A 26,529-nucleotide genomic window follows, 5' to 3' on the forward strand; every position below is an offset into this window, starting at 1 on the left:
TAAGAAAACCCATTTGTAATCTTGGAGAAGTAGCCATGGATAGTCCCACGCCACATTTTTCTTGTAATTCATGAAAACCAAATTACCTATTACCTGAAAACTGTTACAAAGTTGTCTGTCGATGATACTCATTTGTTAAGTAATGAAAATTACCCTCATCATCGTCGCCGGCATCCATCGTACTCTTGTAATCATTTCCACCACTCATGATTTCAAAATTTATTTCTTATTTTCAAAATTTAGATAAATCTTTTTCAAAGTATTTCTTGTTTTCAGATATTGTTTTTCATAATCTCATTTTATTTTTAGATATGACTTTTCTTGTTTTTGATCGAATATTTTTTGCTTTTAGACATGGATTTAGTCAACATCGTGGCTTTTTTCTTGATTCTCAAAACACTTAAAAGAGAGTCATATCCATAAGACTTGGAATTTGACATTAATTATTTTGGAAAATACCAACCATTTTTTCCTTTACTCTTCTATATTTATATAGATTGTCCACGCCTCTCAAAAATCATTCTTACCTTCTTGTAATTCATAATGTATATACTTGATGAGGTTGTAGAGGCTAGTTTATCTTCTCCGTCAACAATGTATGACATATTTTTAAGTTTTAGAGGCGCTAACACGCGTCTTAATTTCACCAATCACCTCCACACCACCCTCGTGAATGCCAACTTCACAACCTTTTTGGACGATAAAGGGATTCAAACTGGAGAGTTTTTGAAACCCGAATTGGAGAATGCAATTAAAGCATCAAAGGCTTCTATCATTGTGTTGTCTGAGAATTACGCTTTTTCATCATGGTGCCTTGATGAACTTGTGATGATCCTTGAACAACACAGGAAGTGCAAACAAATCGTTATACCTGTTGAAGAGGTAGGTCCCAGCAGGGCTCAGTTGGTCCCGCATGACTCACCTTGAACAGGGATGCCTGCGCAAAGACCATCTACTCCCGCAGGACCCACCATGCTCAGAGAAGCCTATGCGCAGTATGCAAGCTGCATACGCAGGGAAAAGCCTCCCAATGGTAAAGTAACCCGCTTGTTCCCGCAGTTGCGGATACAAGCCATCAGGGAAGGCTACCCGCACAGCATAGCTACACGCATAAGGCTTAACACTTACAAATTCAGTGTCACCTGAAAGAATGAGCAAAGGCGGGAGGGGGAAAACTCCCGCCAAAATGGGCCAGTCCGTATGATGGAGGATCTTTTGCGTGATACCTGACGAGGTAAAGACAAAAGATCTGACCAAGAATGCGACAGCTCACTGACAGCAGCGTGGCAGACAGCACGCCACAGCACTGTGACCAATAGCCGCCGCCTGCCCACCAACTCTTGCCAGACCACGTGCCTAGCCTGCAGTTGGTAGAAGACGAAGAGTGCACGGCACGCCTGCTCTGTGTCAGCCGCTACCTATCCACCACTCACAGGTAGGGCACGTGCATAGGTTACAGTTGGTAGCGTGTTGGGCCGGCTAAACCCCTTGGAAACCCACCTTCGGCTATAAAAGACAGCAAATGGTATTATCATTTCATCATCTACTATCTCGTATAACTTACTTGATAACTGCTCTAATAGTATTCACATACTTTTATATTCAAAGAGCAATATAGACTGATTCTCACGCCGGAGGGTGGTCACAAGGAGGAACCCCCCCCCCCTTCTCAGTGACGAGCTTACGGTGTCTGTTTTGCAGGTTCCCTGAAGTACAACTTACTCTGCTGGACCTAACCTTCGTGGGAAACATTACTTAGCCCCCAGATTACCTATAATCTGCCCGGGGTCACTTAGTGTTTCTTCATTGGCGCCATCCGTGCATAAAGCTAGAACTACATCTTTCTCCAGTTTTTCAAAAACTTCCAAGATGACTAGAGAAATTCCGGTAACCACAACCCCAGCCACTGGGGTAAACACCGGCAACACAATGTTTACAAACACTACCCCAGCCACCCAAGCTGGGGCAAGTGAAGTACATTTTACGAACACTACCCCAGTCACTCATGTAGGGGCAAGTGGAGTAAATATTCCACTGGGATTCACTGATACCCAGCTGGAAAAACGAACTCGAGCCCCTCGCCAAACACTTGATCAAGTGAAGGCATGGGCCGAGGCACGTCAACGAGAATTTCAGGCTGAGTTGGACGAACGCTTGCGTTCAGTCCAACAAGCTGAGGAATTCGGTAGTACTCGCCAGCACCTCAACATGAGTAGTGAGTACGAGCACTCGGACGACGAGAGGGAAGACTCCGACACCGACGCGAACCCTCGCCATAAGGCGAAAGGGAAGCGTAAGGAAACGGATCCCCAGCCAAAAAGGAATTTCGGGGAAGCATTCCAACCAGTCACGGAAAAAAGCTCGCGTGACTTCTCCAAGGCCTTTAGACCTACTGCTACAAACGCAGGAAGGTCAAAATTTGCAAGGGACATTGCAGAAGCAATCGCCCCGAGGAGTGCCAAACAAATGTCCAACATTGGCACATACGATGGTCTATCCGACCCAGATGACCATCTGAACAGGTTCATTGCGGGGGCAACCGTCAGTAACTGGACGGAACCCACGTGGTGCTACATGTTCCAGATGACTCTGGTAGGAGCAGCCAGAGCATGGTTCGACCGTTTACCGGTCCACCACATTTATGACTGGGCAGACTTCCAGAACAAGTTCAGTCAACAGTTTAGTCAACAGAGGAAGCACACTGAGGAGCAGTGGACGATCCTCAACTGTGTGAGAGAAGAGGATGAATCCTTACTGGACTTCATCACCCGCTTCAACTCCAAGAAGCTGAGTCTGGGCAACATCAGCGAAGACCTCGTTCGCGCCGCTTTCATTCAGGGCGCTGAGTACCCAGAACTTATCCGCACTCTGACGGGTAAAGACGGCATGCCATCCACATGGGATGCCATAATGACGGCAGCCAAGCGCTTCGCCGAAACGGAGAAACAGCTAGGAAGAGATCTCCCCCAGAATACAAACCTCTACACACAGAGGACAAGGGAGAACAATGTGAGAACCGCCCGGCTAAACAAAAAGAGGCGGCAAGGTATTTGGCAGTCAAGGATAAACTTTGACACCCCCTCAAGCTCTCGCCCTCTGGTTGGCGGAAGGGACAACACGCACCCTTCGAACCGGAAAAAACCGTTGGACGCCACTCACCAAGAGCGTCACGGAGATATTTGCCACGGAAAAACTGCCATGGCCAAAAGCCCCAGCGATCCGACAGAAACCCAATGCGGATCAGAGCAAGTCTTGTGACTTCCATGGGACAAAGGGCCATAGCACTGAGGAGTGCACATCCTTGAGGGACATCGTCGAGACATTCGTCAAGGATGGGAGGCTCGCACACCTCGTGGCATCTATCAAGAAGGGAGGAAGGAACGACAACAGGTACAGGGGTAACGGACGAAAGCCCGTCGACATCAGCATCAACATGGTCCATGGTAAGGTCAGAGGAAGAAAGAGACCGATGACCGAACCATGCGCATGGAAGGAAGCAGAAGTGCGCTTCCCGCGAGTGCCGGGAGGCCCAAACAAAGAAGGCCCCATTATCATTAAAAGCCAGCTGGGGCACTACATCACCTCCCGCACCCTCGTTGACAATGGCGCATCGTCGACAGTGATGTACAGGCAGTTCTTCGACAAGCTCGATGATGAAGACAAGGAACGCCTGGAGACGGTCTACGCTTCAATGGAAGGGTTTGACGGCAGCATGAACACTCCCTTGGGCATCCTATCTTTCCCCGTCACTCTCACCGATGGGAATTATTCACGCACGGAGGATGTGGATTTTGTTGTGATGAAAAAACCACATCATACGTATGACATCCTATTCGGGAGAGACGGGATGGCAAGATTCAACGCCGTGGTATCCTCAGTCCACGGCATGATGGGATGGCCAACAACTGAAGGCGTAGCGATGATCACGGGCATTCCCCAGGTATGCATCGCATCTGTCTCCTCTAAACCCAAACCGAAGATGGCCAAACAAACCATCACTGAACCTGAACAGTGGGCATTCAATGGGAAATATCCCGATCAGGCCGTTACCATTGGCCCGACAATTGTTGATCCAACACGCACCTTACTCAAGCGCTTACTGCAGCGAAACGCAGACATCTTCGCGTGGACACCAGCCGACATGACTGGTGTACCCCGGGGAAAGGCAGAGCATAAGCTCAAATGCGATCCGGCCGTTACGCCGATCGTACAAAAGCGCAGAGTAATGGGGCCCGAGCAAACCAACGCGTGCAGAACCCAAGTCAAGGAACTCCTTGATGCGGGCATCGTGCGCGTCAGCAAATATCAAACATGGGTTGCAAATCCCGTAATGGTACCGAAGAATAACAAACAATGGCGCATGTGCATAGATTTCAAAGATTTGAATAAAGCATGCCCCAAAGATTGTTATCCGTTGCCAGAAATTGATCTCAAGGTGGATTCGGTGGCACCATTTCGCCTTAAATGCTTCTTGGATGCGTATAAGGGGTACCATCAAATCCACATGGCTGTAGATGACCAGGACAAAACCGCCTTTCGGACGCCCGATGGCACATTTTGTTATAAAATGATGCCGTTCGGACTTAAGAACGCGGGGTCCACGTACCAACGACTAATGGACAAAGAGTTTCACGCCCAAATTGGGAGAAACTTGGAAGTCTATATGGATGATTTGGTCATCAAAAGCCCCGAGCCAGAGGTGATGTTGAAAGACATTGAGGAAACTTTCAACACGCTCAGAAAGATAAACATGAAGCTCAACCCGAGCAAGTGTTCATTTGGGGTGGAAGAAGGGAAGTTCTTAGGAGTCATTATTACTAAAGATGGCTTCAGAGCGAACCCTGAAAAGGTCGAAGCCATTGTCAAAATGGAATCACCTACCACCATAAAACAGGCTCAAACACTTAATGGACGACTAGTCGCGCTTAACCGCTTTTTGGCAAACCATGCGGATAGGTCGTTCCCTTTTGTGTCAACGCTAAGAAATTGTTTAAAGAAAACGCACTTCCGCTGGACACCAGAAGCGGAAGCAGCTTTTCAGGAGATTCGATCACGCCTGATCGAACTCCCAACACTCACGGCACCACAAGCGGGGGAGGAGTTAATCTTATACCTCTCCGCAACAGATAGAGCAACCGGGGCAGTCCTGCTTGTAGAACGAAAAGGCATCCAGATGCCAATCTATTATGTTAGCCGCGTGCTGGCAGACGCGGAAACCCGGTACTCTACCCTGGAAAAACTGGTCTTGGCACTTATACACGCTTCACGCAGGTTGAGACGATATTTCCAGGGTCACCCAATCACTATTCTCACCAACTTCAAACTCTCAAATGTTCTAGGCAAACCCGAGTTATCGGGACGTCTAGCCAAATGGGCAATTGAATTGGGAGAATATGCGATTCAATACAAGCCGAGACCAGCCATTAAAGGTCAGGTCCTGGCTGATTTTATTGCAGAAGTCCCCGCTTCACGGGAGAAAGAGTGCCAGGAGGAGGTTCAACCCTCCCCAGCACACGAAATCGATGAAGTCTGGCGACTCTACACTGATGGAGCAGCTAGTAACGAGGGTTCAGGCGCAGGGTTAAAATTAACAAATCCAGCAGGCCAGGAATATACTTATGCTATTCGGCTGGATTTTCCAAGTACGAATAACGAAGCTGAATATGAAGCATTCCTGGCCGGATTGAGGATTGCGCGAAAGATGGGTGTAAAAAATTTGGAAGCCCACGTAGATTCCATGCTAGTGGCAAACCAAATAAACGGGACGTACACGGCTGTGAACGACACAATGGCCCTGTACCTTGCCCAAGCCAAAGCCATCATGCGCGATTTTAATGATTGTAAAGTGATACACGTCAAGCGCAGCGAAAACAAATCTGCGGATGCGTTAAGCAAGCTTGCATCACTGGCCTTCACCCACTTGGGGAAGGACATCCGCGTGGAACTCCTCGAAACACCATCAGTCCCGCACAAGGAAATTTGTGTCATCCAAACCGGTACAGAAACATGGATGACCCCAATAATAAAATACCTTGAAGCAGGAACGTTACCAGAGTCGAAGTCACAGGCAAGAAAACTACGCTGTAAAGCACTGAATTATCAGCTGGTCAATGACACCCTTTACAGACGTAACTTTCTTGGCCCATTGTTAAGATGCGTGGACAACCAAGATGCTGACTACCTCCTAAGGGAGGTTCACGAAGGCATCTGTGGAGTACACGCAGGCCCCCGCGCTGTGGTAGCCAAGCTAAACAACGCGGGATACTTCTGGCCGGGGATGCATATGGACGCGTTGGCATACATCAGAAAATGCAGATCTTGCCAGCTTTACGCACCCAACACGCATCGCCCGAAAAATGAACTTGTTCCTGTCACTTCCTCGTGGCCATTTCAGAAGTGGGCCATTGACGTGACAGGCCCATTTCCAACAGCAGCTGGGAATGTTCAGTTCCTAGTGGTAGCCATTGACTACTTCACCAAATGGATAGAAGCGAAACCTTTAGCCCAAACAACCGCAAAGCATATCAAAAAATTTATTTGGGAATTTATTATTTGTCGTTTTGGACTTCCACAGAATTTGGTAAGCGACAATGGCACCAACTTTGCTGACAAGAAGCTACAGCATTGGCTGAAAGAACTTCAAATCACCCACACCTTTACCTCAGTGGCACACCCGCAAGGTAACGGTGAGGTGGAAAGAGCAAATAAGAGCATCGTCGAAGGCATAAAGAGAAGACTCTTGGAACATAGATCCGGTTGGGTGGACGAGCTTCCACACGTCCTTTGGGCAAACAGAACGCTGAAGAAGACCAGTACGGGAGAAACCCCGTTCAGTCTCACTTATGGCACTGAAGCCATGATCCCAGTCGAAATCGGTTTACCCTCACCAAGGGTCTTAATCCAACCAGAAGACAATGATGCGGAAAGACGGTTAGACCTTATGCTAACCGAAGAGCGCAGAGACTTAGCCGCCGTGCGTGAAGAAAACTACAAACGACAAATGCAAAAATACTACAACACGCGGGTAAAACTCTGCAACTTCAAGGAAGGAGACTACATACTGCGTAACAACGAGGCTTCGAACCAACAACGCCCAGGAAAGTTGGCCCCGATTTGGGAAGGGCCATACATTATCAAAGAAGTTCTGGGAAAGGGCGCGTACCGGCTCGAAAGGCTCGATGGCACTCCCATCCCTAGAACATGGAATGGAGCTCAATTACGCAAATGTTATATGTAGATCAATTCCAACTTGTAAAGAAAAGGCCTAGAGCCACTTCTAATGGAAATGATTCTCCTTTCATGATGTATTAATAGCTTGTAACCTATGAACTTCCCTTACGGGAAGAAGTAGTTGCGTGTGGAAGGCGGCAATACCCGCATAAACACAACGCCAAAATGTTAAAAAGTTCTAAGAAAAACCTACACGCAGGTCAGATGTAGGTAAAGTTTAGCCATCCTTGTAAGTGCAAGTGACGGTCTTACCCGCACAATCACGAACAAGGAAGCCAAACTTAACTTACCGTCTACCACGTTAAAAGGTTAACTTATGAACACTTAAAAGGATAAGAAAAACCTACACGCAGGTCAGATATAGGTCTAAAGTTAAAGCCATCCTACTAAGTGCAAGTGACGGTTACACCCGCACAATCACGAAAGAGGAAGCGAAAACTTTAGTCCATTATCAACCACGTTCAAAGGTTTAACTTAATGCCTTAGAAATTTCGAAAAGGAAAACCTACACGCAGGTCAGATAGAGGGTAAAGATTAGCCATCCTACCAAGTGCAAGTGACGGTTTTACCCGCACAATCACGAAGGAGGAGGCGAAACTTTAACCCATCATCAACCACGTTCAAAGGTTCTTATTCTAAACACTTGGGAAATTGCTAATTTAAACTAAGTATGCAAGTCATAAGTTTATAAAGCAAAGAACCCAAGGAAATAACAATCTTATACGCAAAGAGATTAATATTTCACAATCAATTACAAGAATGGCTGGGTAACTACCCGCCTAAAAGAAATCTATACAAGGCTGTCTATCCTAGCAGGGGGAAGGGATCTTCAAGATCAGGCTTCAGGGCCACCTCCGCTTGGACCAGCACCGTCAGAGCGCGGCTGCCCAAGGAAAGCCTTAAGGATGCTTAGCCCATCATCAGCAGCAGCAGCTTCATTCACCTTCTCCACCACTGGATGCGGGAAGGCAGCGTACTGATTCACAGCTTGGTCATAAGCAGCTTCAGTATTAACATTGAATAAAGGGAAGTTGGAGGGCGGAAAGCCTCTCTCAGCAAACCCTAGACCAAGCAGGAAGCCAGTCTTCTGCCCATCCTCATGAGAAGCGTTGAGGGCTGCGCTCATTGCATCGTCGTAAGAGGTCTCTGAAAGGACCCGACGCACAACCTACAAAAGAATATTACAAGTTAGAACATTTTCTAATTACGAGCGGAAAGCGTAAAGAAAAAGATAAAGATACCTCAGGCAACGCTTCTCGAAGCAGCCATTGGAGAGTAGCTTGACTTTCTTTGTAAGCACGTTCGGCTCCGCTTTTATCAAGGTTGGCAAGTTGAACTTCCTTGGCGGCAGCTTCTTCGACGCTTTTGAGTTTCCTTTCAGTACGGTCAAGCATCCCCCTCTGGTCAAGGATCTCCTGCAGCTTCTTGGCATCTTCCATTGCCAAGGCGTCATGAGCATGCTGAAGAGCCTTTAATTTGCATTTAAGCTGCTCATTCTCTTCGCGAAGTGGCTCAGCAACAGCTTCAGCCTTGGCAGCCCTCTCAGTTGAGTTTCGCGCAGTCTCCTTGGCCAGCCGAAGCTGTTCATTCACAGCTTGGGCAGCCTTGGAGCGGGCCTCGAGTCGCGCCTGGACTTCAACCTCGAGGGCCTTGAATGCCTTCTCCTTCTCGGCTGCGGCAGCGGCCAACTGCCGGTTCTCCTCCCGAAGAGCCCGCGCTTCAGATACATCTTTGGCGCGAGCTGCTTTTAACTTGTCGTTTTCACGACAAAGCAGCTCGACGCGGGGCTGCGTTCGGGCCTGGAGAACCCGAAGCTCATTGGTTAGCCTACCCTCTTGGTAGCTAGCCATGGCTTCCCCCAACGCACCATGAGGAGCAGCGTGGCGAGCCCAGTCCACGCACTCCACAGGGGTGCGAAGGGTTGTTCCTCGGCGTATGTTCCATCTTGGAACATACACTTCATTGGAATCCGACACTGCAAAAGAAACAAAGGCAGTTAGGAAAAGATGACAAAAATATACAAAGAAAAAAGAACCCTACGTACCTGTAGGGTCAATAACAGGCCGATAGCCGCCAAACCCATCACCTGAACCTAAAGGAAATCCATCCAACAGGTCAGGCAGACGGGAAGGTGGCGTAGATCGGCGGGAAGCCCGGCGCGTACCTGATGGTCCGGCCGTCGGTGCCGGTGGCGCAGGTATAGTGGCAGCCGCCGTGGTAGCCATTGTTGGCGCCGTCTCCTCAGCAACAGTAACCGCCGGCTCCGTGAAAGATGCTGTAAAAATTGCACTCACGGCCGGCGGAGACACCTTCTCAGCTGGAACAGCCTCAGGAAGGCTGGAACCAGCGGAAGCAAGCGTAGACGCCTGGGTCGACGCCTCGGGAAGGCTGACCGAGCCTACCGTCATTGGCGGGGGAATACTTACTCCAACTCCACCCTGGAATGCGTCAACATCCACACCTGCACAAGCAAAAGTGTTAGAAAAATTTATTTGAAACAAATATAGACAGGAATTATGGGGGTACTTACGGGGTTTCTTGAGCTTGAACGCACGGACGAGCGGGGGCGAACCCGATGGAGCCGGCCTCTTGACACCGGTAACCGTCGTCGTCGCTGCCTCCCCGGAGGTAACACCTGCAGCCTCCGGAGCGGTGGTCTCCTCACCACCGGGCTTCCCCGCCACCTCTGCGTTATCTGACTCCGAGTCAGATAGGACTACCGGGTCGGCCGTAGAGGCCACTTTCTCCTTGCCTCTCCCGACGGCAGCCTTTTTCTTCCGCACCAGTGGAGGACCTTCTGCGGATTCCTCAGAAGAAGAAATGTCATGAACTCCAGCAGCAGGCACAGCATTGAGAGGTTCAGGGTAGAAGATAGGCTTACCTGGCCGTCGGTGGCTCAGGATCTCTTGGCCTGGCGGGTAAACCTCCACGAACCGACCCGCAGTCTGCTCTAAGATGGGCAACTCGTTCTCGTCCAGAGCACGAGTACCCATCCGCGCAGGACCATCTTCCTCCCGCGGATTCAGGAGCGACTGAAGATCGTTACCCTCTGAAATCAACAAGAAAGTTAGAAAAAATCGTAGTCAGCAAAAAAGAAACAAGACATACCATAAGGGGTAGAGTTCGAACCATATTCAAGGACGATCGGAACCTTATCCGCATTCGCCGCCTTCCACACCCGGCTCATCCCCAGCATCACCATCGCCGACTCCGGAAAACGGAAAACCGGGGACTGGACCCGGGATATCTTCGCGAACCATTCCGCCTCCTCGTAGTTGATGGCGGGAAGGTTCGGAAGCGGCTGGCCATTCTTGAACTTCATGGCAATAGGGATGGCTCGAGCGGATATAAAGAAGAACTCTCTTCTCCATGAGCGAAGACTCCGCTCGGTGGTACAAATCTTTAAACCCTTGATACGGGTTGTAAGAGTGTACCACCCTTGGATGCACCTCCAAGTATAGAAGGTCATCAGGCGGTCAACAAGGGGCTCAAGGCCCAGTATCCGGCACACCCACTCAAAGTGCCGGACCTTGGCAATGGCCATGGGGTGCACCTCTGTCAGGTGCACACCGTGCCTCTCTAGGACACGGTACACAAACTTTGTCAACGGAAACCTAAGGTTCCCGTAGACAAAGAATGCAGCATAAACCCCGATTTTGCCACTAGGGGCATCGTACACAGTATGGTGGGGCTCAGGAAACTCAGGCTCGAGAGACTCGAGCATGAACTTCCTGACGATATACTGGTACAGCTCGACAGGAAGATAACACTGGCATTCGCCAGCAGTCTTCTGATCATCAGCATCGTGAGAAGACATGGTGGAAGAAAGAAGAGATTTCAGAGCAATGCTTTACTGAAAAAGAGAAATTCGCCGGAAATTACTGGAGAAGAAGAGATGAAAGTGGAAAGTGTGAATTGCAAATAACCTTCTCCCCCTTTATATAGCAATCGCAATTAATGCGATGAATTTAATACGGAAGAGAGAGAAATCAAAGGTGCAATGAAACTATGACGCGTGGCAAAAGCAAACTGGCAACAGCTGTCAAAAAGGACGTGTGCCAGAGATTTCGCGGCTACGCGCCCGAAATCCCGTGCCCACGCGCCTGAAAAAGCAACTGGAATGACCACATAATGTCATGTCGCCATAACTTCTGGCACGTCCTGACACAGTCAGAAGAAACCGTCGCACGACGTTTGAGGTATTGGGTTGTTATCCATCCAACTCTTCAAATTTCAAAATTTAAAAAATTTGAAGACCAAGGTTCAAAAAAGTAAGCGGGAAAATATCCCTTACCTTGGCAAACAAGTAACCATAAGCCGGGTGTGGGTACAGTGTAAAGGCAAAACCCTTCACATACCTAACACCCGCAGGGAATTGAAGCCAAAATATTTGGCAACCAAGTAACCATAAGACGGGTGCGGGTACAGTATAAAGGCAAAACCCTTCACATACCTAGCACCCGCAGGGAATGGACGCCAGGAATACCTTGGAAGTAAAGTAACCGTAAGACGGACGCAGGTACAGTGTAAAGGCAAAACCCTTCACATACCTAGCACCCGCTGAGAATTGAAACCAGGAAGGATCTTCTGGGCAATGCTTGTGAAAACGGAAGTAATATCCCCGCATTGCGGGAACATCGAGTACTACGTTGTTTGAGGCTCCAAGATGGAATTGGTGGTTTAAACATAATTGATCACTATGTTCAAAAACTACCAGAACCACAGGGAGAATCCGCACAACTAAGACTCAATGCTCCTGACTTGCGAGGAGGTTACAGACCTACCCGCATCATACCCAAAGACCAAGCAGGAAACTCGGGAATTTCTGCAAGTGACAAGGACTTCCGCGGGAAGAACCCCCATGGAAAACCTTACAAAAACCCCTTTTCAAAACCCTTTGCTTAAGTCCAAAAGTTCACCTCACTTTATTAGACATTCGTGAGAAGAACATTGGACTGGGGGGACTTGAAGAGGTAGGTCCCAGCAGGGCTCAGTTGGTCCCGCATGACTCACCTTGAACAGGGATGCCTGCGCAAAGACCATCTACTCCCGCAGGACCCACCATGCTCAGAGAAGCCTATGCGCAGTATGCAAGCTGCATACGCAGGGAAAAGCCTCCCAATGGTAAAGTAACCCGCTTGTTCCCGCAGTTGCGGATACAAGCCATCAGGGAAGGCTACCCGCACAGCATAGCTACACGCATAAGGCTTAACACTTACAAATTCAGTGTCACCTGAAAGAATGAGCAAAGGCGGGAGGGGGAAAACTCCCGCCAAAATGGGCCAGTCCGTATGATGGAGGATCTTTTGCGTGATACCTGACGAGGTAAAGACAAAAGATCTGACCAAGAATGCGACAGCTCACTGACAGCAGCGTGGCAGACAGCACGCCACAGCACTGTGACCAATAGCCGCCGCCTGCCCACCAACTCCTGCCAGACCACGTGCCTAGCCTGCAGTTGGTAGAAGACGAAGAGTGCACGGCACGCCTGCTCTGTGTCAGCCGCTACCTATCCACCACTCACAGGTAGGGCACGTGCATAGGTTACAGTTGGTAGCGTGTTGGGCCGGCTAAACCCCTTGGAACCCCACCTTCGGCTATAAAAGACAGCAAATGGTATTATCATTTCATCATCTACTATCTCGTATAACTTACTTGATAACTGCTCTAATAGTATTCACATACTTTTATATTCAAAGAGCAATATAGACTGATTCTCACGCCGGAGGGTGGTCACAAGGAGGAACCCCCCCCCCTTCTCAGTGACGAGCTTACGGTGTCTGTTTTGCAGGTTCCCTGAAGTACAACTTACTCTGCTGGACCTAACCTTCGTGGGAAACATTACTTAGCCCCCAGATTACCTATAATCTGCCCGGGGTCACTTAGTGTTTCTTCACCTGTTTTCTATCATGTTGAGCCTACTCATGTCCGGAAGCAACAAGGTAGCTTTGGAAAAGCAATGGAAAAGCATAATCTGAAGATGGAGGCGGAGATAAACGTGCACGAAAAACGTAAGTTGGCTGAGAAGATGGAGATATGGAAGAATGCACTCGTACAAGTTTCTAATTTAAAAGGGAAGGATGCAAAGGGCCGGTAAGTGTAACCATCTCATCTCACACATGATAATTTAACTTTATATGATTATATCATTCCATCTATAAATCAAGAATCAAGAGATAATCGTAGGTCTGTAAACGAACCGAACGCTTGATGAAATGCTCGTGAACCTTTCGGTGGGAAGTTCGTATATGCTTGTTTATTTAATAAACGAACAAACATGAACAAAAAATTTGTGTTCGTTTAATTATATGAATGAACATAAACACATATTTCATTCATTCATTTATGTTCGTGAGCGTTTGTGTATTTATGTATATTTATATTCGTTTATGTATTAATAGAAAATAATTAAATATTATCTATATAAGTCATCTATTTAAATATTTTATATATGTTCTTTTGCATTCATTTAAGTGTGTTCATTTACATTTGTTCATATATGTTCGTTTATCTTTGTACAGTCATGTTCATTTATGTTTTTGAACTGTTTGTTTAGATTTTAACCAAGCAAACATAAACAAACATGAGCAAAAAAATATGTGTATGATTACGTGTTCGTGTTCGTTTAAAGTTATATGAACGAACACGAACATGACCTTTTTCGTATTCGTTTGGTTCGTTTACAAGCCTGGTGTCACACCCCGAACAAAAGCGGCGAAACATGTCGGGGCGCGACGTGATTGTTTCAATGCACCCGACACTATTAAATAAACAATATTTAAGCAACTCATTCATTTCATTTAACATCAAATACAACACAACATGTTCATTACAAATAAACAAAGTACAGGAACATAAATAGTTCATTTTATTAATAACCTAACGGTGTAAAATAAACTAACGTCTTCAAATCTTCAATCAACCAATAATCAAACATGTAACGTTGCATAAACTATATTTTGTCAACACGAATGTTGGTGAGCAATTCCATGATTTTTTGTGTATATATAATGTAACACCCCGGCATTAAGCGGAATACGCCCGGGTGCAACGTACAGATCAGTCATAAGCTCGTAACACTATTAATAGTGACAATATATTTATTTTATTCAAAAATTTCACAAGTACACAAATAGTTTGATAATGAGACAAACAAAATTACATGTAAATGAAACAAATATTATTCATTGAAATAATCCTAAGGTATAACTACTTTTCTTGTCCTGACACGTCATCGTATCAACCTGCAACACGCATAAAATAATATGTTTTGTCAACAACACATGCTGGTGAGTTTTCATAAGTTTTTGCGTATATAAATATATATAAAATGCGCGATTCAACGATCGTCATGCAATAAATATTCAAACATAATGTAAATGAAATCAAATAGTATCATCCTCCCATTCATTAAGCCGAAGCCGTAGAAGTCGGGGAAATGAGAACCACCTTACGTAAACAACCGAAGTGGTTACTTTAGACGGCGCAGGTACGTCCTGTCGGACCCTCCCACTATGTGTATGCGTTTGCGTTTGCGTAACTTCCACCATAAAAACAGTAAACACGTTGCACATAATTCACGTATAATCATAAACAATATGCAAGAATAATATTAACATGTATGATAAATGTGAATCGTTTTATAAACAAGCGCATAACTAACTAAATAAAAACTTGTGATATGCTACACCCCAAAAATATTAAAAGCGTTACAAAGGGCTATGAAAAACTCACCCGCTAAATAAGCGAGACGAGCAAATAAGCGAAAATAGCTTTGAGTGAGTGAACCGATAAAGTTTGGTTCAATGAGCGACTTTAGATAAATAAATAACTAGGATCAAAATGAGATTGAGAGAATAAGGAAAAGGTGGCCGATATGCTCGGTTTATAATTCTTAGACGAAAACGTTTGTTAAAAATATATTTTTATTTTATTTTATTTTTATTAGTTGAAAGAAAAAAAGTTAGTTCTTTGGTTTTAAGTTGATTTATTTTAGCCTTAGGAAAATAGTAGGTTATAGTAATTATTAGTTAATTTTAAATGGTTTCGGTTCGTTTCCGAGCCGAATATTATTTACTAAAACAAGTTTAACGAATGGTTCATGTTTTTGGTTGGACATGAACTCGGTTTGATTCGGGTTCATGTCTAACATGCTTTAAATGATAAGATGACGTCACATGTTGGAAAATCTTAGTCTTGTTAGTTTTTAACATAAAACTTATTTTTAACCGAACATTAACGTGCCGACGAGCGATAGTGAAAACACAACCACGGTTTTTAATTTAGAGTGACAACATGATGATTATCACATGATATGTTGTACATAAATAACACAATAATTACCCAAGGATGGATTATCAAAGAAGAAAGAATAACTTGAAGCTTCAACTTTAGCACAAATTGAAAAGTAAGAACACAATTGAGAGTGTAAAGTGTTGTGATAAATAATTTGTAGAAGTTTGAGAGGCTTTATATATGCTTTAAATCGTTAATAACAAAGTTGAAGTGATTAATTGCATAAGCTAGTCATAAGGCTAGTCTTAAGAAATAGTAATCACCAAATTAATGAGCTTTGACCTAATTTGGTGAAGGATGAAGTTAATTATCAACAAAAAAAATAGTCTAGGTTCATTCAAGACTTGGAAAAACGAGTCAAAGGGCGGGAATTTAAAGAGGATGAGAAGAAGGCGGTTGACCCATCTTGAAGAACACCAATAATTATAAACAATTAAATAACACAATCAAATACACAATAAATGCGGAGATTTTATTAATAATTGAAGATCCGAAAAGTATCAAAATTTTAAAATAGGTCGGGTTTTCGGGTTTTTAAAAATGACAAATGTCACATATAATATGAGACAAAATCCATAACTCTTATGCGAAACCGTAAATAATAACAACAATTGCGGTATATAAATCATAAATAAATGAGGCTCCTTTCTAATAGGTAAAAATACCAAATTACAAGGAGGAGCGTATGATCATACCTATTGAGGATGAAGTCAACCAACAAAAGCAATAAAATTTAACAATTAATCATATGAGACATATAACACACAATCGAGCAATTATTTTAAGTAACACATAAACTAGAGTTTGCGGTTTGAGAATTCGAATCTATCATTTTTGTTTAAGTAAGTATGAAAGCTACACCCAAAGTATAAAACCGAAAACGGGGATCAAATTACTCACTTTGAAAATAGTGATATCGATGAAGAAAACTTAGAATAATAATATTAATCTTCAAGAAAGCGAGCCGACGATTTAACGTGCGTGCCCTAGATTGAAAGACCTTGAGTTAATAATGAGTCTTGAAGATGAGATATAAATGGTATAAAAGTTCATAAAACAAGGCGTGGGTTTTTGAGAGTTTAAGTTATATTTTACAAAATGCGGTTAAATAAAGTAAGCATAACATGAAATGGTTTTACATGAAACCGGGCCTTTGATGTTTAGTTTTACTCAACCTTTGTTAAGTTTTACATAGGGGAGTTGGTTTAGTGCTAGTGTGCATGATCCCGCTAATGTAAGCATCAAAATCCTACTTTTAAGATTTGTTCGGTTTAGTCGATTCGAGACTTGAAAAAGTAGCAAATCCACATCCAATTTACCAAACATTTTAAATATACGAATAACTTCAATAAAAAAGTAGCTTAAACAAGTTTGAGGAAATTTATCAATTAAAGTCCCAAAAACTCGGGTTTAAGCGAGTGTAAGTCGGCCCGATCTCGTTATAAAACCAAGTTTGATTTCAATACACCATAATCTTAGAAATATAAATATTATAAAGTGCAACATGCGTTAAAAAGGTTTGGAAAGATTTTTGATAGTTTGAACGGTGACTAGCTCGTTAAGACGAGTAGTTCGACTTTTACTCGGTTTTTACGAAACTTGGTTTAAGCCCAAGATTTGTTCTAACACTTCCAAAATCTGAAGTAACATGAGTAATATAAAATAAAACATAACAAAAAAAATAAGTTTAACTTTTGGTGGTTTGAACATTAATTAACTTGCTAAAACAAGTGTTCGGTTTTACTTGGTTTTTACCCGAAACTTGGGTTCAAGCCGAGGCTTGTTCTACACTTTCATATCAACCATATAATGACTAAAATATGAAGAAAAACTCAGACCTAAAGTGTTTGATGCAATATAGTTGCTTAAAAGCTAACTAAAGTTCTTAAACGAGTGTTCGGTTTGGTTCGGTCCTTGACTCGGTATGAAACCGAGGATGGTTGCTTAAAAGTTAATTAAAGTGTTTAAACGAGTGTTCGGTTTGGTACGGTTGTTGACTTGGTATGAGAGCGATGATGGTTGCCACATGTCCAAAATCATAGAACTAAAATATAGTAAAATTTCAATATTTAAACTCAAGCAAGAAAGTTAAGCGAACAAACTTCCCGAAAATGACCAAACGAACTTAAAATGCATAAATACGTGTTTGAAGGTCCAAAAGGCTTAAAAAATATGAAAATGGTTTTCTTAACATATATTAACTTAGAACAACTTAAAATATCAAAAATATATATACCTGAAAAGGATTGAAATGTAAGAATCGGTTCCGTTGACTTTTAAAGTCAAACTTAAACAAAACTAGCTAGAACAGCTTGCAAGATCAAACACTTTGGGGGAAGGAAGTGAAAATGAGCAGGAGAAAATGGATAAAATAGTGGGGTATTTATAGGGGAGTATTAGGGTTTGAGGGGTTGGATAAAACTTTTACCCAATGGATAACCGGAACACTTTGATGCTTTATTAAAAGAAATGAGTTTTGATTTAAATAAATTATAACCAAAGATAAAAACACGTTTGGAGGGTTTTAGAGTAATTATGAGTTGAGTCTTGGTTGGTTTGGATGGTTACAACACGCATTCGGGCCTCAAATGAGCTTAAACGAAACAAAAAATGTTAAAAAAAAGTGATTTTTTGCTAAAACGAGCTAGGGCTGCTGCGCTGTGGGCTGAGGTCAGCCTTATGCATCACGTGAGGTGGGGTTCTCAGCCAAACTTTGCTTTTTTGGCATTTTAGTCCCTGTAGTTCATTTTAAGTCGTTTTGAGCATAAAATAAGCGTTTTAAAACACCGTTAAAGACTTTGGAACGAACCGACAAGTATGAAACATGACTATAACATAAAATTCTTTGTCTTATTAAGGTGCAATGATTCGAAAGCCAAAACGGGTTGGGTTTATAATATAAAAAGAGTACAAATGTGCACCAAAAATGACGAATGTCACAGTATTCCCTACTTTTGAAAATTTCGTCATGAAATTAGAAAGTAGCTACGACAAAAGTATGTGGATACTTATCTTTCATAACGATTTTGCGTTCCCAAGGAAATTCAGCACCATGCCGTGATTCTAACGTACGTAGACTAACCAGATGCGGCTTCACTTGGTTCGTTTCTCATTACGACCCACGATTTCAACGGGTTTTTCAATCATTTACATTGTTTTGTTGATACACACTTCGTTAGGGGTATGTGAAGATTTCCCTCGGCTAAGCACTTTTTGAGATTCGAGACATGAAAGGTTGGATGAACACCGGTAAGTTCTTGTGGTAACTTGAGTCACATTTCCAAACCTTTGAGGATCTTGAATGAGCCTACGAAGTGGGGTGCTAGTTTTCCTTTCTTTCCAAAACAGACTACCCCCTTCCAAGGGGATACTTTGAGAAGGACAAGGTCGTCAGCTTTCGCCTATCGGATAACTTTTTTGACGACTTCCAGCAGCGAGAAGATTCTTGCGAATTTGATCGATACGATTGGTAGTATCTTGAACAATCTCGGAACCGGTGATTTGGGCTTCACTAATTGTCACACCCCAACCTAAGGCAGAAATGCCTAGGCGTGAGCATGATTGCTCATAGCTCAAGGTAACTATCATACAATAATGGTGACAATATCTAATAATTTATTTTATTCCAAATAAAACAATAATATCCAAAAATAGCAAATAAATTCCAACAATAATCCATAACAAATAAAGAAATAATCTAGGTTAAAATTTAAGTAAATTGTCTTTATGATTTCCTAAAGTCTCGACTAGCAATCCAATACTTCAAGTCCTTAGTTCATGCGAAAACCTGCATATACGTAGAAAATACAATAGGTTTGTCAACAATAATGTTGAGTGAGCAAGTCATTAAGTTTTGCAATAATACATAATATGAAAAGTTGCAAAACGTAAGTAAAGCGGTAAATAAACCAAACCAATGAGCAAATAAGTGTCAAGTGAACCATTGCCAAGCGAATCGGGCGCCGGTTAAAACTAGACGGTCGTATGATCATACTATAATGAGAACATGGTGGACCTCTCCGAATGCGCAAATTAAACAAGTAATCAATTAGCAAATAAGTCTAGCAATTCACACACAATACAACGTTTGCTAATGATTAAGATATGTATAATACGAAATACTATAAGTACGTATACGCCCCCAAAATGTTTGAAAATATGTGAAAACGGTGGAATGACAAAACTCACCTTATAATAAGCGAGTTAATATGACATTAAGAAATAAACAACGAGTCTTCCGATTAACGCGCCGAACGAAGATAATCAACAGAACCTGAAACTTAACGGTGTGAAAGTATGAGTAAAAACGAACCTAACGCCGCTGGAATCAATCCAAACGGATGAGTAGAACTCAAGTTATGTCAATTTTAACGTTTAAACGAGTCGAGTCTGACCAGAATCCGAACTTCGATTCGGGAGTCGGGTTTTTTTCAGAACCCTTAAAATTTAATTATGAGAAGAAAAGTCTTCTGGACCGAACATTGAATCCGACCAGAAGTGTGAGAAAATGAGAAGTCAAAGATGTTGACTGTTTTACCCTTTATCGGGTTTTAAAGCAATTGACCAGTCAATACCCTTCAATCTCAGAAATTGATTGAAGTTTATCGACTAGTGAATGTTTATGAATGATAACTCAGTTTACAACTTACCCGGAAAGTGCACGAATGAGGAGTTATAACGAGTCAAAGGTCGTTAAGCATGCAAAGTCAACCGTTTAATGAACGGTTCTTCAACGAAACACCAAAAACCGAAGAGATTTTTGAGAGAGGCAGAGAGGGTGACGGCTGAGGGATGAATATTAGGGTTTAGGTAAAGTTGTGACAGGTGATTTAAGGTTAGTTTATATAGCAAAATCTAAACCGAGCCAATTATAGTCGTTTTGGCCCGTTAAGCAAGAAATTACGTAATTAATGAAAGAATCACAGCATATATCATAAAGATATGATCTTGGTGAATAAGAAACGAGGTATAACATGTATATCAGTTATAAAACGATTCCTTGGCCCTTAATTCTCGCGATTCATGCCGAAAATAACCGATTTTATGCCAAAAACGAACTAAGGAAACAATATAAACGAGCTGACTGTGCAGCTATCCCACCGCGTCGCGCGACGGCGGGCCTAGGGCCGCCGCGCAGCGCTCCGGCGACCAGTAGGGGCAGCTTTCATGTATTGGCAGTTTTGGTCCCTCTAGTTTGAACATTGATAATTTTATTAATTATTTTGGATATATTTAGAAATATACAATAATTAAAACATGGAGGGTTAGATGTGAACATAAAGAAACTTAATAACTCATAATGCAAGGTTTTATAAAATATTAAGATCTGAATAATTCTCAGACAATGATAAACAAATATGATAAAAACCGAAATGTTACATCAATCTCGTTCCAACAAATAGGAGAACGACACTTGCGACCATTGAGAGCTTCAAATGGAGCCATACCAATGCTAGAATGGAAGCTATTATTGTATGAGAACTCAATAAGCGGAATATAAGAATCCCAATTTCCACCAAAATCAAGTACACACGATCGAAGCATATCCTCAAGGTTTGGATTGTGCGTTCGAATTGGCCATCGGTTTGAGGATGATATGCGATACTAAGATCAAGGCGAGTTCCCAAAGCATTTTGAAGTGATTTCCAAAAATGAGAGGTGAAACGAGCATCACGATCGAAGATAATGGTCAATGGTATACTATGGCGGCACATGATATCACGAACATAGATTTGAGCGAGATATTCCACGGAGTACTTCTCTCGGAACGTGATGAAGTGAGCCGATTTGGTTAATGCATTAAAAAATTCATAAATGCAGGGGCCGAGTTCAAATTTTAAGTCGAAAATGGGTAAATTTACATTACGTATAAAAATTTTCGAACGAAAACATGTAAATTTACACTATTACACAAAAAACAGGAGGGGGGGGGGGCAGGAACTCACTAAATTTCGCCCCTGATGTCATCAAAATTACCACCAAATAAAAAGTCAAATGTTTTTGTTTCAACCAAATACATGAGCATCCATCTTACTGCTTCCCATCGAGTTTTACTTGGAGAATCTTTGCAAGATAGTTTGAAATGTGTATGCAAAGGCAGGTTCGGCCCATGGGCTAGCGACAAGTTAGGGCTTTAGGCCCACACTTAATTAAGGCTTCTAAGTCCAAGAAAACATTATATATAGATATATTATAATGATTAAAGTAAATTCAAAGTAATATATTGGTGTGATGGTAGGCTTAGTTGTTATTAAAGTATGAGTTCAAAACTTATAGTAAGCAGTTTATTTTCTTAACAACTGCCATAAAAAGGCCTCAAAATTTTATTTCGATTTATGCCTCCACATTCGTTGAGCCGGCCCTGTGCATAGGTGTCTTCTGTTTTACTTTTACACCTAGTCATGCCATATTTTACCAACACCTTTTGCACACAAGAATATTGAGTTAGCCTTAACTATCTCATATTTTTTTCCTTATGAATTTCCATAGCAAAGATCTTTTTAGCTTTTTTTTAACTCCTTCATATCTAACTACTCCACCATCAATAACTCTTTTGTACCTCTGATGTATTCTCTGTCTTTACATGATACAAGCATGTCATCTAGATACGACATTAAATGGACAAAATTGCCCTTGCTATACTATATAGTAAATATAACTATCATAGCAGCAGCTTGTAAAAATCACGAGTCTCCATGTACTCATCAAACCTTTTATACCACTGCTTTGGTGGCTGTTTTAGGCCATACAAAGAGTTTTTATGGCAAACAAGTCTTATTTTTTGACCCTTTACCTTAAATCTCTTAGGTTGTTTCATATAATCCTTTCTTCCAAATTCCCATGTAAGAAAAGTGACTTCACATTTAACTGTTCTAACTCCAAATCTTAAGGAGCAGTTAATGACCCCTTATAGAATGTTTGAGAATTGAGTACAAGTGATGTTTTACTAAAGGTGATCATCATCTTCCCACACCATTTACAAGATTTCTCATTGTCAATTGTATATTGGTCTTCTACTTTACATAGTTTTGATGTTTAAAGAGTGGCTGTGCTTTGAAAGAGGTCCTTTAGGGGGTGTTCAAAGGCTAAAAAGCTATCCACATGAAATGCTATTTCCACAGACCCTGCACATTACAGGATCGCTTGAATAATGATTGAAACCTCTTTAAATTCGCTTTGATGTCCTGAGATGTTTTTCATGTACCACCACATACTGCTTGATTTCACTGGGATGAATTCCATACCCTACTATATTCATGAATGCTTGATATAACTTTTCCCAATGATGCAAGTTATTAACTTATTATCTCCACCAGCATTTAAGCTAAGAGGACTGTGTTAGCTAGGCTTCCCACTCTTAGTGCCCTTGCTCGTGAGCTGCAACAATTCTCTCCATACCTCTAATGTATTCGAATTAGGACTTATCTTTGTCACTTCAATGCAAAACTGAAGTGACAATAGCAAAGGACTAGATATTTGTTTCTGTCAAGCTAATTTTTTTTAAGAACAACGACTTTCTTTTTTGTGTTTAGGCCACTGTACTCTTTAATTTGGAGAGCGCCGTTGTTTCACTCTGGTCGGGCTATGTTGTCTTAACCGGGCACACGCTGGTTGGGCATTTCCCCGGAAAACCATACCGGCAGCTGCCACTTGACAGTTGTTGTGCGGCCCCAAAGAAGAACTCTCTAGCGTAACACACAGGGATGAAAACCAGGGTGGGCTCGGGATCCGAACTGACAAACTCGTAAGGCTTAGCTCAAATCCTTTATTGTCAATATCCACCCAAAGTGACACAAGTGGGATCGAACTTGGGCCTCCACTGAAGAACCCAAACCTTCCTACCACTAGGCCACAACTAAATATTGCCATAAAAAATCATAGAGTTGTGTTTTGAAACCTTAATCACTATATCTTGGTATTATAAAACTTTGATTTTGAATCCGGTTTATAAGTTTCATGGTTTGTGTATTTTTGTTCTCACTAAAATCAGTTTTTAGGTTGGAAACAGAGCTTATCAAGGAAATTGTTCACGACCTCTACGGTAGATTAGGTGTACCATTAGGGTCTACTATGCCTCAACTTATTGGAATGAAAGATCACATTGAACGCATCACTTCATGGCTAAAAGATGGATCCCTCCATACTGCCGATATTCTCACTATTTGGGGTATGGGCGGGATAGGGAAGACATCTTTAGCCAAGCATATATACGAGTTACATTGTCGTGAACACTTGAGCAGCTTTGTTGGAGATATAAGCAGGAGATGTGCTGGTAAACATGATGGATTGCTTGATGTTCAAAAGCAACTTTTTGTGATCATATATCAAAACCATGTTTAAATCAAATTCATGATATTTTTGCATACACCTCTATGATTGAGAAGGCACTTGCTCGTAAGAAGTTGTTACTAGTCCTTGATGATGTCGATAGTTTGGATCAATTGGATGCTTTACTTGGAAACAAAGGTTTTCATTCTGGAAGCAAAATCATAATAACTACCAAGGACGCATCCCTAATACAGAGATGTGCCCTATTCAAAACAAAAGTTAAGCCCAAGCATACGGAGTGTACACTTGAAGGCTTATCTGAGGACGCATCTCTGAAGCTTTTATGTCTTCATGCATTCATTTGCAACTATCCCGACGAAGGCTATGAAGAGGTGTCTAAAGTCTTGCAAGGTATTGTGAAGGGCATCCATTAGCTCTAGAAGTTCTGGGCAAGTCGTTACATAAACGAGATGTAGCCGAATGGGAGGATTCCATAGAATCTTTGAAGAAGGAACCTCATTCCCATATAAAAAATGTCTTGAAGATGAGCTTTGACACTTTGCCATTCGAAAATGATAAGGAATTGTTTAAGCATATTGCATGTTTTTTTGTGGGAATGAATAGAGATTTGTCTGAAACAATATTGAATGCATGCGATATAAACACGAGATCTGGGATTAGGAGTCTCATTGACAGATGCTTTCTTAGAATTGAGCGGGATAACAAGTTGGTGATGCATCAGTTGGTTCAAGAGATGGGAAGAGATTTAGTACGTCAAGAATCACGTGACAAGCCATGGGAGCGTAGTCGATTATGGTGTCACGAGGAGTCATTCAAAGTGTTGAAACAAAAAAAAGTAAGAGACAGTGTCTTCTTTAAGTATTTATGCATGTTATAAGTATTTTTGTGGTCTATATACATGGGATTTTATTTTGAGCTCTTTTTTCTTTGTAGGCTACAGAAAATCTTCTAGGTCTTACCCTTGATATGAGAATGCTTGACAAAAAGAAGTCACGTGGGTCATTTGAGTTGCAAACAGGGGCGTTAAGTAAGATGGATAACCTAATGCTACTACAACTCAATTATGTGCAAATAAGGGAATGTTTCCAGAATATTCCAGAAGAATTGAGATGGTTGTGTATGCATGGGTTCCCTTTAAAGTCTATACACCTATACTTGCCATTGGAGAATCTTGTTGCTCTTGACATGTCCTACAGCAATATTGAGTCTTTTGACGTGTCTTATAGTAACCCACAACCATCCTTGAAGAGGCAAAAGGTAAGACTTTAGATAATTGTGTATCAGATTGGTAATAAACTAATAATTAATAATCCATTAATTGGGAAAAATTTCAACCACTTGGTAAACTTTCAGATTCTAGTATTTAAACCAAACAGTGTTTAGATTTACACGAAATCACAATCAGATAATCAAAGCCTTAATTAGGTCATTGGCACAATTAAGACCAAACACATAATTATTTAGCATCTTCTTCTAATCCTTTAATACCAAAAAAATCGATTTTGTAGGCTGTAAAATGAAGTTGGTTAGCTAGAGAGATTAAACCATTGTGTTTATCCCTAGTTTGGTTGGCAGAAAAATCATTGCCAACTACCAATGCATGTTGTTTGGCTCTGCCTAAACAAAACTCCTCACCTCCTAAACTATGTTGGATCGAGCTTAACTTGAGATCTCTTCGTTCTCGTGTAAATCTCAATTACATAAAAAGATTGATAACACTAAAGTCACCACACACAAGACAAATCTTATTATTCATTTGTCTTGAGTAAATACATTTCATGAATTATCTATGTTTTAGCAGTTGGTTGGATCATGCTCAAAAGATAAATCATTGCTTGGATCATTAAAGATTCTTGATTTGAGTTTCAGTGAAAAACTTCACAGTCTTGGTGGTTTTTTCGAACTCCCTGCACTTGAACGGTTAATAGTTAGAAAGTGCATCAGTTTGATTGAGGTGTGTGACTCAATTACGCAATGTGTTGAACTTGTCCACATTGATCTGAGTTACTACTACAAGCTTAGAAGGCATCCAATATCTATAGGCAAGCTAAAGAAGGTTAAAACACTATTGTTAGATGGTTGTAGTTCTTGTCAAGCTCAAACCGAGGCTATACCAAGTGATTTGAAGCTCTCTGTGTTTTCTCTACCGAGCTCATTGAGAACTTTATCACTTGCCAATAACAATTTGTGTAACGAATCCTTTCCCAAGGACTTGAGTTGCCTATCGATGTTACAGGAATTATGTTTAGATAATAATCCAATTGTTTCAATGCCCAATTGTGTGAGAAGCCTTCCTAGGCTTGAGAAACTTTATATGGAAGACTGTTATAAGGTGGTATCAATTGAGAATCCTCCGCGTAGGCTAAGAGTATTATCAATTTGTACTCACACCAGTTTCAAACATGATTATAGGCCTTTGCTGAGAAAAATTAAATTTGAACTAGAAATGTCCCCACTCAACTTATTTGGAGTTGATGAATTATTATCATCATTTGAAATTGATGGTAGGATCAAATCCAAGATATGGCATGTGTTGAGGAAAAGGTGCTAGATAGTTTGGGCTGGACAAACTTAGAGTTTACTAAAGAAAGGCGCTTAGAAACTCTTAAATGTAGACAATGGGATAAATCTCAAACCCAGGTTTCCTCCTACTCCTACTATTTATCTTGTTTGTTATTTACGTGCGTCTGCGAGCATGTTATGAATTTAAGGTGA

General features: G+C 42.1%; 1 pseudogene; it reads left to right on the forward strand.

The window, feature by feature from the left end:
- The first annotated feature begins 543 nt into the window (after positions 1-543).
- The window catches only part of LOC143587556 (TMV resistance protein N-like), a 29,152-nt pseudogene continuing 3,166 nt past the window's right edge, over positions 544-26,529 (forward strand).

Source organism: Bidens hawaiensis, unplaced genomic scaffold (assembly GCF_021521415.1).
Source record: "Bidens hawaiensis isolate Kalapana, Puna unplaced genomic scaffold, B.hawaiensis_p1.1 tig00035561_1, whole genome shotgun sequence".
In the NCBI taxonomy this organism is placed as follows: domain Eukaryota; kingdom Viridiplantae; phylum Streptophyta; class Magnoliopsida; order Asterales; family Asteraceae; genus Bidens; species Bidens hawaiensis.